Source organism: Corvus brachyrhynchos, unplaced genomic scaffold (assembly GCF_000691975.1).
Source record: "Corvus brachyrhynchos isolate BGI_N302 unplaced genomic scaffold, ASM69197v1 scaffold229, whole genome shotgun sequence".
Lineage (NCBI taxonomy): Eukaryota > Metazoa > Chordata > Aves > Passeriformes > Corvidae > Corvus > Corvus brachyrhynchos.
The window spans coordinates 6,814,668-6,828,790 of NW_008240042.1; positions in this window are offsets into that span (position 1 = coordinate 6,814,668).

Consider the following 14,123-nt stretch of genomic DNA (forward strand, 5'->3'; position numbering starts at 1 on the left):
TGTGCTCAGGAGCAATTTATCCCAATGAGGAGGAAGTCAGGCAAAATTTCTGCATGAATGAACAATGAGCTCTCAGACAATCTCAGAGACAAAAAGGAAGCATACAGGGAGATGGAGCAAGGATGGGTAACCTGAGAGGAATACAGATCCATTGTCAGAGCATCCAGGGGTGAAGTTAAGAAAGATAAAGCCCAGCTGGAATTTAATCTGTGTAGGAATGCCAAGGCAACAAGAAGGGCTTCTATGGGTAAATAGGTAACAAAAAGAAGATGAGGGAAAATGTGGATGCATTCATTGCTGAATGAGATGGGAGACCTCTTTACACTGGATTTGGAAAAGGCTGTAAGAATGCCTCCTTCACCTCAGTCTTTACTAGCAAGACTGACCTTCAGAAATCCCAGGTCCCTGAAACCAGGGGATCTCTGTATCAGAGGAGACATAACATTGGTGGACAAGGATCAGGTTAGACAATATTTAAGCGGACTGGACATGCACAAAGATCAAGAAGAAGGACCCAGGCCAGTCAGCCACATTTCAATCCTTGGAAGGTGATGGAGCAGCTAAACTTGGAAACTGTTTCCAGGCACATGAAGGATCAGACTGTTGTCGGCAGTAGCCAACACAGTTTCACCAAGGGGAAGATGTGCTTGACCAACTTGATAAACTCCATGGGGAAATGACTGGCTTTGTAGATGAGAAGAGAACAGTGATTATTGTCTACCTACACTTCAGGAAGGATTCTGGCACTGACTCCTCTAAGATTCTTATAGTGAACATGAAGTGTGGGCTGGATGAACAATGAGCTGGATTGAATAGTGGCTGAACAGATGTGTCCAGAAGGTGGTGATGAGTGGTCAGAAATGTAATTGTAGACCAGTCACTGGTGGTATGTCCCAGAGATGAAGACTGGGTTAATATATTAACAGTATTAAATAATATTAAATAATATATTAAACATCCTCGTTCATGATCTGGATGGTGGTGCAAAGTGCACCCTCAGCAACTTTGCTGATGGCACAGATCTGGTAGGGTGGCTGATACAGCAGAGGGTTGTGCTGCCTTCCAAAGACACCTCAAGAGGCTGGAGATGTGGGCTGACAGAAACCTGAGGCTTTTCGGCAAGGGGAAGCGCAGGGAGCAGTAACCCCAGGCACTGGTATATGCTGGGGCTGCCCGTCTGAAAGGCTGTGAGGGTGACCAAGGACTGACACACTTGCCCAGAGAAGCTGTGGAGTCTCCATCGTTGAAGGTATTCCAAACCCATTTGGGTGTGGTCCCAGGCAGCTTGGTCTAGGTGGCCCTGCTTGAACAGGGGTGTTGGACCAGATGACCTCCAGAGATCCCTTCCAACCTGTAGAAGTCTGTGATTCTGTGATTCCTTTGGTATGATGGGAACCTTTGGCCAATGTGCTGTGACGCTTCTCTTTTCACCCTTAGACTCTGAGGAAGATAATTGGGTATGATTCATTTCACATTCTGCTATTCCCATTTAACACATTCTATGTATTCATTACTGTGTTCCTACATGTGAAGCAGGCCACACACAAGAAAATAACCTTCTCCCTTTTCAGCAAATTAAAACAAACGATTTGATGAGTCAGTAATTTATACTGTTTACCTCTTTTTATGTCAACAATCCCGAGACCTGGAACAACACATAATCATAATGATTATAGACATAATGAGCTGATTTATTACGTAGTCACCACATGGTATTCCGGTGCATATTCAGCTGTAATGATGTCAAACAATACGACTGGAAAATCTATCTGCTCAGACAACCGCTGCCTACTGGGAACAATGAATTATGCTAATGCAGTACCAGACACATGGGTTCTCTGGACTCACTGCTCCATCTCTACTTAAATTATGTATATGTCAAAAGCCTTTGACATTTTTAGAATTTCAGGAAAAAGGAAAATCAGTTGGGGATTCCTTTAAGGAGTGATTGTGAGTGCTGAAGGTAAATGTAAATGAAATACTCTCCCAATACATTTCTGTGATATGGATACACTCCTACAGCTGTACATTTTCACTGAGTTTTAGAAACTGTTTGTTCTGATTGCACGTCTAGTTCTGCCTACTTCCTTGGCTGTGCAAAGTGTTATTCCAGAGGGGAATATCCTTTGACAGGGCTATCACAGCCACTTTCATATCTTTGCATTTCATTGCACAAGACAGAATCTTCTCCTCATGCTACCAAAAGAACCATTCCCTGCACCACTACTAAAGATGTTTATGGCTCACAGTTGCCCCCTAAAACATGAATTTTTATGCTGATTCGTACAACAGGTGAGATGAAAAGCAAATGTAATAGGTGCTGCAAGGTGAGTAGATAAATGACAGATATGTGCAAGCACAGATGATAAGTACCATGAACAGTAAAGAGAGGAGATAAGAAGAACTGAAGAGGAGCAGAGGCTCTTGTTTAAATATAAAAAGTGTCAAAACCCCAAGAATAACTATATATACCATAGGTTAGTGTAGAACCACACTTCCAAAAAGAAAAAAAATCTGGATTGAAATCACTTGTTCATATCATCTCTAAACATGTGAGTGCTCCATTGGAACAGAAAGCCTTACATTAATTCCAGGCAGCTGACAAAATAAAATATCAGGTGTTTCTGCTTCCTGCATATATTCACTAATTTTCACTAGAATCCCACTGACAGAGGGTCTCAACTGTCTGATGCAACTGTGCTTTGCAACATTCCTGGTTATCATCTTTAAGTTTGCCTGGGCATACATTATTCCTGTGTTCTGTATAAAAATGTCTGATTTACTTTCTCTTGGCCATTCTTTGTGTTGTATCTATCAAGATGATGTATCTATCAGTCATCTATCTATTATGTTGTTTCATCTAAAGTAAGAAGTCAAATATTTACAAATTATTCCCTTTTCATGCATCTATTGCATCTCTGGTCCAGCCATGGTTCTAATAACATTATTGGTCTCAGAAACAGGTAATAGCTGCTCTATTTATCTGAATACATAGATATTATATCTTTGGCTGAAAAAGCTTGGCTGTAGCTCAGTTGTACTCAGTGTAATTGTTTCTAGTAGCAGAGCTTGATCTTTTTAAAAAGCCTGTTTTGTCTTTTTTTTTTCTCCTCCTTTTCTTACCATTGCAGTAATTACCTCCACTTGATCAAACCAACTGATTTTTCAGTTTCTCAATTTAAAGTAGGTCAGGCCCTGTCTTCTGTTTGTCTGGATTACTTTCTGTTTGAGCTCTCATGCGTGTTGTAAACAGCTCACCTGGTCACACTGGACAGCCTCATCTGCAGACTCAGCCAGCCCCATGCAAACAGACACAAATGTGCCCAAATGGACACACTGCACCTTCCACGTGGGCTCCTCTGGACCAGGCTTCACCATGGGGATTGCACTGGTTTAGTTTCACTTGAATGGACAAGGTCTGCCTGGGAGGTTCACCCTCCCTCTTTGTCCTTGTAGCTCTTTCTGCCAGGCTGATTTTCCACTCTGCCTTGGTTATGCTCCCTTTACAGTCCTTCCTTGCTGCAGGCATCATCCAAACGCTGTTCCTAGCACCAAGAACGTGCATCATTCAAGCCAGGACTGAGCTGATCCACTGGGATATATACGGGGCCCATTCTATATGATTTCAGCATTTTTATGACCTGCGAACCTACAGAAGCGTTTTGAGACAGGCTTTCTGCGGCACAGACCATCACTGTTTCCCACTCTGGTTCTACCAAAACTCACGTCCACTTTGGCTTTTGGTGAATTGCATCAGGGGTAGCAGCATGATTATCGCAAGGTGTTTTGTACACGTCCACTTTGGCTTTTGGGGAATTGCATCGGGGTAGCAGCATGATTATCGCAAGGTGTTTTGTCTGATTATTATTTAAAGATGTTTTTTCCTCTGGACTTTGAGACCTCCCTCCAGAAAATGAGCAGGTCAAGGTTCAGCGATTCACAGGGAGATTGGGAAGAGTCCTGCCTCACAGCTGCAGAGCAACAAGACATTTTTCTGTCAGTGCTAAGGAAATGTACTGTCAAAAAATTGTCTCTGAGCTCAACACAACAGACACTGAAATTTCTAGGTGACTTCTGATCTCAGTGGACAAGGCAAAAATCATGGAATAAGTCACAGATGGCAGATGAACAAATGTTTTACTATCCCTTTAAAGTCAACATCCCTTAATATAATTTCAGGAGAACTTGACCTTTTCTTTGAGCTAAAAAATCTTCAGACTCCTGTTAACCAGGGAAAAGGGCAGGGAGAAATAGCTGAAACTAATTCTAATAATTTTATATTATCTTGCCTACTGATAAGATATTTGAATAGTACTCAGCATGGAAAAAGAAGGTAAATTTTCCATCTACATCTAATGGGAATTTAATGTCACATTGCTTTATCACAGAAACTTTGATTAATTAGCAGCATTCTAAACTCAGAAACTAATGGTCTGTGAGTTTAGCTTGTCTCTAGAAGGTGATTAACTTAAAAACCACTAAGACTTGCTATTTCTTCTTAGAATCATAGGCTCATTTAGGTTGGAAAAGCCATTTAAAATCATCAAGGCCAAGCATTAACCCAGCACTCCCTCTGTCCTTTCCCTTTAGAATTGGTAGAATGAGGCACCTTCTACTAGTGATGATATTCTAACCTCTTCTTCTGAAGACGGTATCAAAGTTTTCTCAATGGATATTAGTCTTCTCACCTGGCCATGGATACAAATGCACCTCAGAGTGTAGCTTGCCAGATGGAGTAAGAATCACGACATCTCTCTACTTCAGATAGCAGAGGGAAGACTATTTTTTGTGACAGTTCTGTTGAGAATTTCAGGCATATTTCAGGCACAAGAAGAAAAAGTATTTTACTGTTGGCTTTGTGAAATAAAGCCAGATACTATAGCTGACCAAATGACTTCATGTTTTTTGTCCATGCTGTAGCAGCAAGGCAAAAATTGTTAGTTCTTATGATACACCTGACAAAAAACATCCCCACCATGAGTAAATTTTATTATATTGTTTTCAGGAAGCATTGTAGAGGTATAACAGTGGTGAAAACTCCCCGGATTCCAGAAAGATATGATATTTGGGAAAATACACTGTCTAGAATACACAAGCCTGGCTCTGTCTTTCATTTACTCCCTTACTATTGTTATTTGCCCTTCTTCTTAGCTGAATATAAGGTGCTACTCTGTGTAGCTAAAGTGTTAAGATCAATGCTGTGTGTGTAGCCAGAGGTATTAAAAGGCACTTGCTGACACCATCAACAGCACTGAACCTCCCCCACACTAAGAGCACCAACCCCCCAAAACTGTAAAGTAGAAACAAATTACCTAGATGACCATCTGACAGGCTGAATATTTTAGAATAAGTTTGTTAAAGATGCACTCATGAGCTTCACTACGGTTTACAGATTAGTCACCAGAACATTCTCAGTTGGCATAGAAATGTGAGTGTTTTGGAGCTGGAGGACTCCAAGTGTCTCACTGCACTTTTGGGTATGAATATTTTCTAGGCTAAAAAATGACCAAGGCTGGCTCAAGTATTTTGGGAAAGAATTTTTTTTTTTACAAATATGAGAAAGACAGAAATGGTTCAGGGGTTGGAGTACTGGATTCTGACATGATTTTATATCCATTTGAGCATAATCATCGATGTCCTTCATTATGCCAGTCAAACTTTTAGGGCCTTGGTTCTCTCTGCTTTACAGGACAGTTGCCTAAGAATAACAGAATTGGGAGCTATTTGGAGCAAAGGAGATAGCTCTCTGTGAAACAGGGCTACCAGGTTTTTAGAGTTTTTTCCTTCTTTTCCAAGCTTGCAGCAGAGTAGGACATACCTGAGTACTGTGATGACCAGAGCTGACAGAGAACACTCAGTCCAGGTTTGCTTTCTCTGAGCTCATGTGTGTGAAACAGGAAGAGACGCAAAAATCCGTGGTAGCCATATTGTCAGTCAACGGCTTACAAAACCAGCAGATTTGATACTTGGGAATAGAAACTACCTGAAACCTGTATCATATACAAAATGGCTCCTTTTTAATGGATAATAATGTTTGGCAGATTCTCCTGGGCTTTGACATTTCTTCCCACAAGGCACATGTGAAAGAAGCCAGGCAGCTCAGGCCGAGGATCTCACACATCTCTGTCGCACCAGACTAGCTTTTTCCCCCTCATTCTTCCTGTGGCAAGTTGACTGATCTCCTTACCTGTGAATCCTAACGTGCTAATTTCTCCTGTCTCTCAGGAAATAAAAATATTAAGAGCGAGGTATTGCAAGAGTGGCACTGTTTGGGTTTTATATTGGTAAAATCTTTTTCAGATTTGTTTGGCTTATTGGCAGCTTTATGCTCCGAGGCTTTGCAAAAGGAAATCACCCATTTTCCAATACAACAGAGCAAGCATGACAAAATCTGTCCTGCTGTGCTCTGGTGAAGCAGCTGCTTGGTATTATGGGATGCATATTGACATGGTGTTCCCTTGTCAAATAGCACAGAACTGTTTCCTGGCTGACAAAACGTTCTGGACAGCCTAGTGGCTTTCCCCAATCCAGTTGCTAATTCCTGCAATCTCCTACCCCTATAATAGCTACAAAATCCTCTCTTCTGACACCACTATTAAGCACAAAGACATTCTTGCCCTTATGAGTCTCCACCACATCACATTTCCCCATGCTCCCATTGGGAATGACCTCAGCCCTCATGTGATGGTGCCTTCCAGTCTCCCATCTTTTTCCTGTTTGTGATGAATGGTTATGAGTCAGTTGCCTTTTTTTCCCTCCTGTGATGGCATCCTGATGGGATGACTGCAAAATCAGGGGCCTGGGACTAGTCCTACCTTCCTGCTCATCATCAGATTCAGATGCTGTGAGATCCTGGATGTGGTCACTGAACAGGATGCCAAAGCAGTGAGAGTATATAGCAAATAAAAATCCTCTTTCCTCTATTGTTTCCATATAATAGATGAAAAACTGCAAAGTTCTCAGCAATCATGACGAATGCTTCTGTGGTTATATACACAAACACACACACAGAGAAATATATAACCCAGGATAAGGTTTTCCACGCCTACATCCTCATGCTGTATGACTGGTTGGTTGAAAGGAGCTGGAGCTCTCCATTTTTTTTAGTGCTTAGTCCTCTAGATATACCCATGTTGGATTTAAATGAGCAAATTGTACCTGTTTCTCTTGTGAGAGTGCTCTGAGCCAGCATTTTGATCCAAGTGAGGCCAACTGGCAATACTGTAAGAGGCAATCATTATCAGTAAACTGAAATCAGTGAATCTCTGGCAATTTATAACAGGTAAGAATCTGCCTTTAGTAACAGGGAAAGCCTTGAGGCTTGTCTGAGAGGTACGGTAAGACACAGCAATCCTCAGCAGCAATAAAGCTGTCATAATGAGCTGAAGCTAAAAGGTCTGGCTTAAGTGAGCATCCTGGGACTCACAGAATGGCACTGCCAGATACAGCAACCCCCTGGTTAATGCAACGACCCTGAGAAATGAAATAGGTGGCTGCCACAAAGCAGTCGTGAAACTGCTTTTGCTGGTTATTGAAAGCTGTAAAGAGCAGGGGAACAATGTGGTAGCATGAGCCAGGCTGGGTCCTGGGAAGACACATGGAAGTCCAGTCAGAAAAATTCTTCAGTTTTTGAAAACAGTTGTAAATTAATTAACTCTCTCTGCCTGTTACCTTTTTGTAATACTCAGAGAGGGCATGATTCTTACTTGCAGCAGAGTATCATGTTTCTATGTCACTGGAATAACAAACATTTTAAATTTATAGGGGTCTTTTTAGATCAGCTCTTTGCCTAAGTATAAATCACTTTTCCTCGTTACAGGGGAAGAAAAGCATAAATATGACTTGACATTCTTATCACCTATCCATTCCCCAACTAAAAGATTTACTGTGTTGCTCTCTGGGAAACATTCCTGTAGTTAAGGGACTCATGTAAAAAAACTCAGCTGTGAGACAACCTTATGTGTCTGGGAGATGTAAGTCAAACTCTAGTAATCTTCTTGAATCTATAGTACATTAGCTGCCAGATTGCAAAGGATGGATAAGACTCTTCTATTTTTCACTTGACTTCGACATAACTACCATAAAAGCCATATACTCTACAGAACATTGTGATGTATGAGAGGCTTGTGGCCATTAAAATTTACTAGAGTATGGCTTACTATTTAAACCAGAATCTCTTAAGGCAGTGAATTCTTTACTAATACCTTCAGTGTAATTGAAAAATTGATTTGTATATGGTGAATATTATTTGAAGCTGTAGTGTTTGCAGATTTGCTCTAGCTCCTTTTAACCTGAATGTATATGCAAAAGTATCCTGCTTCCAGGAGAAACCAATACCCTCCTTCAGGAGTCACCACAGAGATTTTTTTCCCACATTGATGTCCCCAGTTTTCTAAAATGTGTGATTATTCCACATGTTTCTGCTCTGATGGAAAGGGTCGCACTGCTCATTGGTATAGTTGCCTGAGAACTCTCTTCAGCACAGAAAATTTGGTTGTGACTGGTCTTTAAGTGGCTTATCCTAGTGGACACAAAGGCAGCAGCCTGTAACAGATAGTGTACAGCCATGCTGATAACACAGTTGGTAATAAAGCCTCATCCTTGGCAGGCCCTTTGGAAGAAACTCTGCCCCCGTGTAACTCCTTCTGAGCTCAGCACATCATCAAACTTTACCACAGACAAAAATAAACAGGAACTTCAGTAATTAATGAAGACAGTATTGGTGAGCCTTCATTTTATCATTTCCACTAAAGCTAATGAATTTGCTATTGATACTGATGGCCATAGGATTGTCTTCCTGTACACTTTAACAGTTGTCTATTGTGCATAAATATAAAGAATTCATACTTGATATTAAAAAAAGGAAAAAAATGTTAAAAATCTGTTTATCTTAGCTGAAGAGCAATATCAGCTGGTCACACACAAAGGAAACTCACTTCTGATTCTGTTCACCTGACTCAGCCCATTTGGGTTTTTTTGACTGAGCTTAATCCTTTGCACTAGAATAAATGGCAGGCTGCTGGCAGATTTTCTAAATGAGACCAGGAAATCCTTGCTGAGTGATTGAAAGCTACTTCTTCCTGTGATCCATCCTTCCTGGCAGGAATCTCCATCCTCACGTCTGAGAGAGCAAAGTATGTGATTCTTAAAGCCATCTGTCTTGTGATTTTAATAAAAATTCTTGAAGCCTCAGGCACTCAAGGAAACCTTTCTCTGCATTGACTTCATTCTACATACAGTAAGCTGTGGTAAGGGAGTGGAATAGGCAGAGGAGGAAGTGAAAAAAGAAAAAGAGAAGTTAATTTCTGCTTTACTTGCACCAGAAAGAGTTGCAAGTCCATTTCTGAGTTCCTTGAAGACATTTGTTGGGATTCTGCATAGGATCATGCTGAGAGCCCTTGTGCAGATGTTAAAGTGGCTCTTTTCTGCTAGTGAGAAATCTATGCCATGAACTTCTTAATTCATTCCTGTCAGACTCAGATATGCATTTGTCTATGCAAGTTTTAATGTAGGAATAGTGATTATCTTGCTTATCTTTGAAATTTGTCCCTGTCTTGAGCGCTAGGATTTTTCTTACTGGTTCCCTTTACTGGTTCCCTTTTCTCCTCCTGCACTGATTCTCTTCATTTACTTTTAGTTATGCTGATTATCTATGTGTGAAGCAAACACTGAATTTATCATCATTGCAGAATACTTCCCAGGAAGTCTTGGGTTGCCAAGGTTTCTATCAAAGGTCACAGTACAATCTATACCTTTTCCAGAAGATCTTCTCCCTATGATGCCATGCCAGGTTTTGAGCATAGAGCCACTGCTGTTCCTTCCTTCCTTGGCTTAGGTTTACCTTTTGCTGTCCTAGTGCATTCTCATCAGATGATTTTGGCAAGTCTTCTGACCCACAAACAAGCATCACTGTCACAGCAAGGTGATGCTGACAAGAACTTCCTATGTTGCCTGTTCCCTCAGGAGTGTGGCCTTCAGAAGCATCTCAACCAACACATAAGCAGAGCACGTCCTGTACTTTCCCTTAGCCGCTGGTGACTCTTCAGCACCACTGCCCATGCACACATCCACCAGCAGCTAAATAATTCAATGGCTGCTGAGGGATATATTGGAAAAATTCAATTGGTCTTCTAAGAAGTGTATATTAATGAAGTGTGTCTATTTATGAAACCGCTTTAATAGGCAGCAGGAGAATTGTTGAGAATTCTACCAAGGGCAACGGGTACAATTTATACTGCTAACAGAGGATATTATTCACATCCAGAAGAATAAATTGGATATCACCAATGCACTGAATTACTCTCTTGAAATAGAGGTGGGGAGTAGAAGAAAAAATAATATCCCAAAAGCATTAAAGAATCCATCAAAGAGTTTAGAGTTTTTATTAAAAAGTGTAATCAAAGCTGAATCCAATTGTGCTCTCACTCTAGCTTAATGGTTGGCAATGCTCCTCTGATCTCAGTGGCATTGCTAAAAGGGAGTCAGTACAGTCAGAAGCAGATTCTTTTTAGTCTCATTTTCTTAAGGTAAAAGTGAGCTGAAGAGAAAAACCTATTTATTTACCAAGATTGATGAGAAGAGGCTAGAGAAATGAAAGCAATATTCCCGCCTGTGTTCAGCTGTATTGCAGAACTGCAGAGATTAACCATGCCATCTCCAGGTGCAGTCCCCTCCTTGTCACAGATGTGAGGCATTCTGGCAGCAGGACACAGAAGAATTGGCATGCCCTGTGCCTGCCTGTTTGCCCCATGCTACAGCGTGGCCTCCACTAAGTGGCACCACAGTGTTTATCAGGACTCATCTTAGGTGACAAGGGTCTCAACACTGGCTAAAGCTGAAGTTAAAAAAATTTTTTGAAGTTTTTTTAACTGCTTGGCACAGGCTAGCATCGTGTAAAGGGAGAGTATTCAAGGGAAAAGAAGGTGCAAGATGCACCCCATGCTAGGGAGAGATAAGACAAAGTCAGCTCCTTTTCTGAAACTCACTGGGAGTTTTGTAATATTCCAGAAAGAGCAATCTGAGTCCCTAATAGAAAATGTCAGCATCCCAACCTCTGAAAAAACGATAACCATTAGAAATGTTTCACATCAGCGTTAAAGCCCGTATGTTTTTCGAATGTTTAAACTTCTGGAAAATACAGCATAGCCTCTCCCATGTGCTGAGCACTGATGTGCCAGCTTTAGCTTACTGACTCCTCAGAGGTTAAAGGAAGTTGTGTAAGGAATGGACACAGATGAGTTAAGTCTCTCACACAGAAGAGATGTGGTGTGTTTGTGGAGTAACCAACATGTTGCTTTTCCGTGTAAGTCAGCAGTGTGTGGATTTTTCTCTTGTGCTGCATGTGCTGTTTACTGACTCATTTTAACTGTCTTTCCACAGAGGATAACAATGTGCTTGCTATCTATAGCCACTGAACTCAGACTTAGCCCTTTCTCCTCCAGGACTGTTCCCTGCCTGAATGAGACAGGAGCAAGGACAGCCATTTTGGACACATGAAATAAAGGTGCAGAGGGGGTTTCAATAGGGGGAAAAAGGCAGCCACCTAAGATGGTTTTTCTCCCCTTGTATGGATTTTCTGATCCTCATACAATACAGAGCATGCAGCTGGGTGACATTTTTTCTGGAGAACTAATGCTGATCAAAGTTCAAGCTCCTGGAGGGTCCAGGGGGATGATGTAAGCTGCTAGACCAGACCATCGTGCCTTCATGTATTTCATCACTTTACTAGGGCCAGCTAGCACTCTGCTGAGAAATTCCTGTGCTTGGCTGGCTGGCAGGTAGGATGCTCCAGGTCCATACCCAATCACCCAGTCACCTCGTGGAGGACATAAACATTTACAAAATTTGATGGAGCTTGCTCCATGACATTTGGCTTCATCCTGCAGCAGAGGGGCCACACACACAGTGTTTGCTTGAGGACTGCCAGAAGGATGTGGGGGAATGTATTTTCAGGGCAGTTTTCAGTGGCTGCAGACCTGCCTGCCTCCTCCTCACAGCTGCAGCCTCCTGCCTCTCCTCAGACCAGCATAAACACTCCCTTGCCTCCATGGTCAGCTGGAACAGAGGGCTAATGAAGGCAAAAAGTATCACTCTCCTAACTATCAATTTTATCTATACCCGCTCTCCAAACCATCTCACCATAAGTGTACAGGGACCTCCGGCCACCTCAAGTGCAGGGTGGGAAGAGGAGTGCAACCTCCAGATCATAATCTTGGCCTAAGCTGTTGTGGAACTGTACTTAAGCTGTGGATAAGGCCCCAGCCCTCCTCTACCACTTCTCTTTACAATGCTGGTATGAAAAGCAATTGTTTTTTAGTTCTGCTTCAGAAACAAGAAGTGGGCCTTTCAGTTTCTATAAATAAAAACCTGCCCTTCTTACAATAAGCCATCATAGCCCAAGGTTTAATTCAAAAGGAAGAGTGGCTTTTTCAAGGTTTGAAAGACTAAAAAAATACTGTAATGGATCTCACCACATAGTGGTCACTAATGAAGCACGGAACTTATGAAAAACTGTGGACATAGAAACACAGTTTGTCCTGGAGGGGCTGAGTGGTCCCATACAAGTGAATAACTTGTGATAGGTACAGTAAACTCATTTAATATACAACATTCTTCATTCCATATTTGCACAAGGCTTTACCAAAGAAACCTCGTTCTCTGTTGCTGCATAAGTAATACCATAATATGATACAGAGCAGCTGAACAGGAAAAGTGAGGAAGTTTCCTGCAGAAATCAGGCAGATGGATTCAGGGCCCTGCCTACTTTTCATTGGACTGCCACTGGAAGGCAAGTGTCTGTACAGAATTCACCGAAGCTTTTCCAGCTGAGATCTTCAAGTGGGTCAGGCATCCCTGCAGGACAGCTTGATAAGCTGAACATACCATTCAAATTTCACCCACAAAAGTAAAAGCTTTCAGATTCTTCCCTTGAGAGGAACTTCAGGTGATGCCTGGTTGGCAGCCCTCTAGACGTTAACCTTAGAAGCCCTAAAATCTCTAATTCCACAAGCAGTACATCTGTAAAGCATGCCTATTATTCACTGCTGTGCTACTCCAGCTGAATTCCAAAGCAGCTCTGTAACTGGTGCAAAATCTGACTAATGAAGCGCTAAATCAAGCCCAGCAAGTAGAAGGATTCAATTCTTTTTTAGTTCAAAGCTTTTGCAATTAAGGATAATTATGATCCAATATTTAAACTGCTTCTGTTTCAGTTTTCCTGCAGATGAGATTTGGGTTTTGCACACATAATACTGTTTCGTTTCAGTAAATATTTCAGTAATAGTATAAGTGGTCTATTATCATGTAGTAAAAATCTGTTGCAACATTTATTTACTAATAGCTCTGAACTATTCAGAAATGGCCAAAAATAAAAAAAGCCACAACCCAGCAGCCCAGTCTGGAAATGCATGAATGGGTTTGCAAGAGCACTGTTTGCTTTTTCCCTGTAAGCTTCTATTGCTGCAGGGAAATTTGATTTATGAAGCCCTGAGTCCATGTCTGCTTCAGACCCTGGCCGGTTGCTTAATTTAGCAACAAGGCATCGGCTGTGGATTGGCTGCCTTGGAGCAGCACAGCAGTTGGGCTCACTCTCGCTTTCCCTTGTGTAAGGTCACTTTCTCCACCAGCTTGAATGTGTGATGTGCTGCATACAAATAGACAGGAAAAGGCAAAAGCCTGTTGTGAAAACTGTCTGGCTCTCTGGTACTCACCAACAACATTCAGCCTGTAGCAGCTGAAATGACACTGCCATACTCCTCCCACCCTATACCTTAAGCCTCCCTTCAGCCCTTCTCTGTTTCTGCAAGTGTTTTCCTCCAACCTCCTGTGCTCCTTGTTTGCTTTGTTATTTTCCAGCACCTTTATCCAAGAGGCTTTATTTTGCAGACATTTTGGAGTGGTGACAGACCATCTGAGCTCCAGACTGTTCAGTTCAATAGACCAAAAGGAAGGTGATATGACAGCTGGAGTAAGTATCATACCATTTAACATACATAGTGAGATGCGACGGACTCTTAAGTCTTACAACCTCACATGCTGACTGGCTGGAAGATGGAGGTGTAATAGGTAAAAAAACAACTAATAGGAGTCCTAAAGGGTTCAGCACCTAAATGTTGGCTTTATTT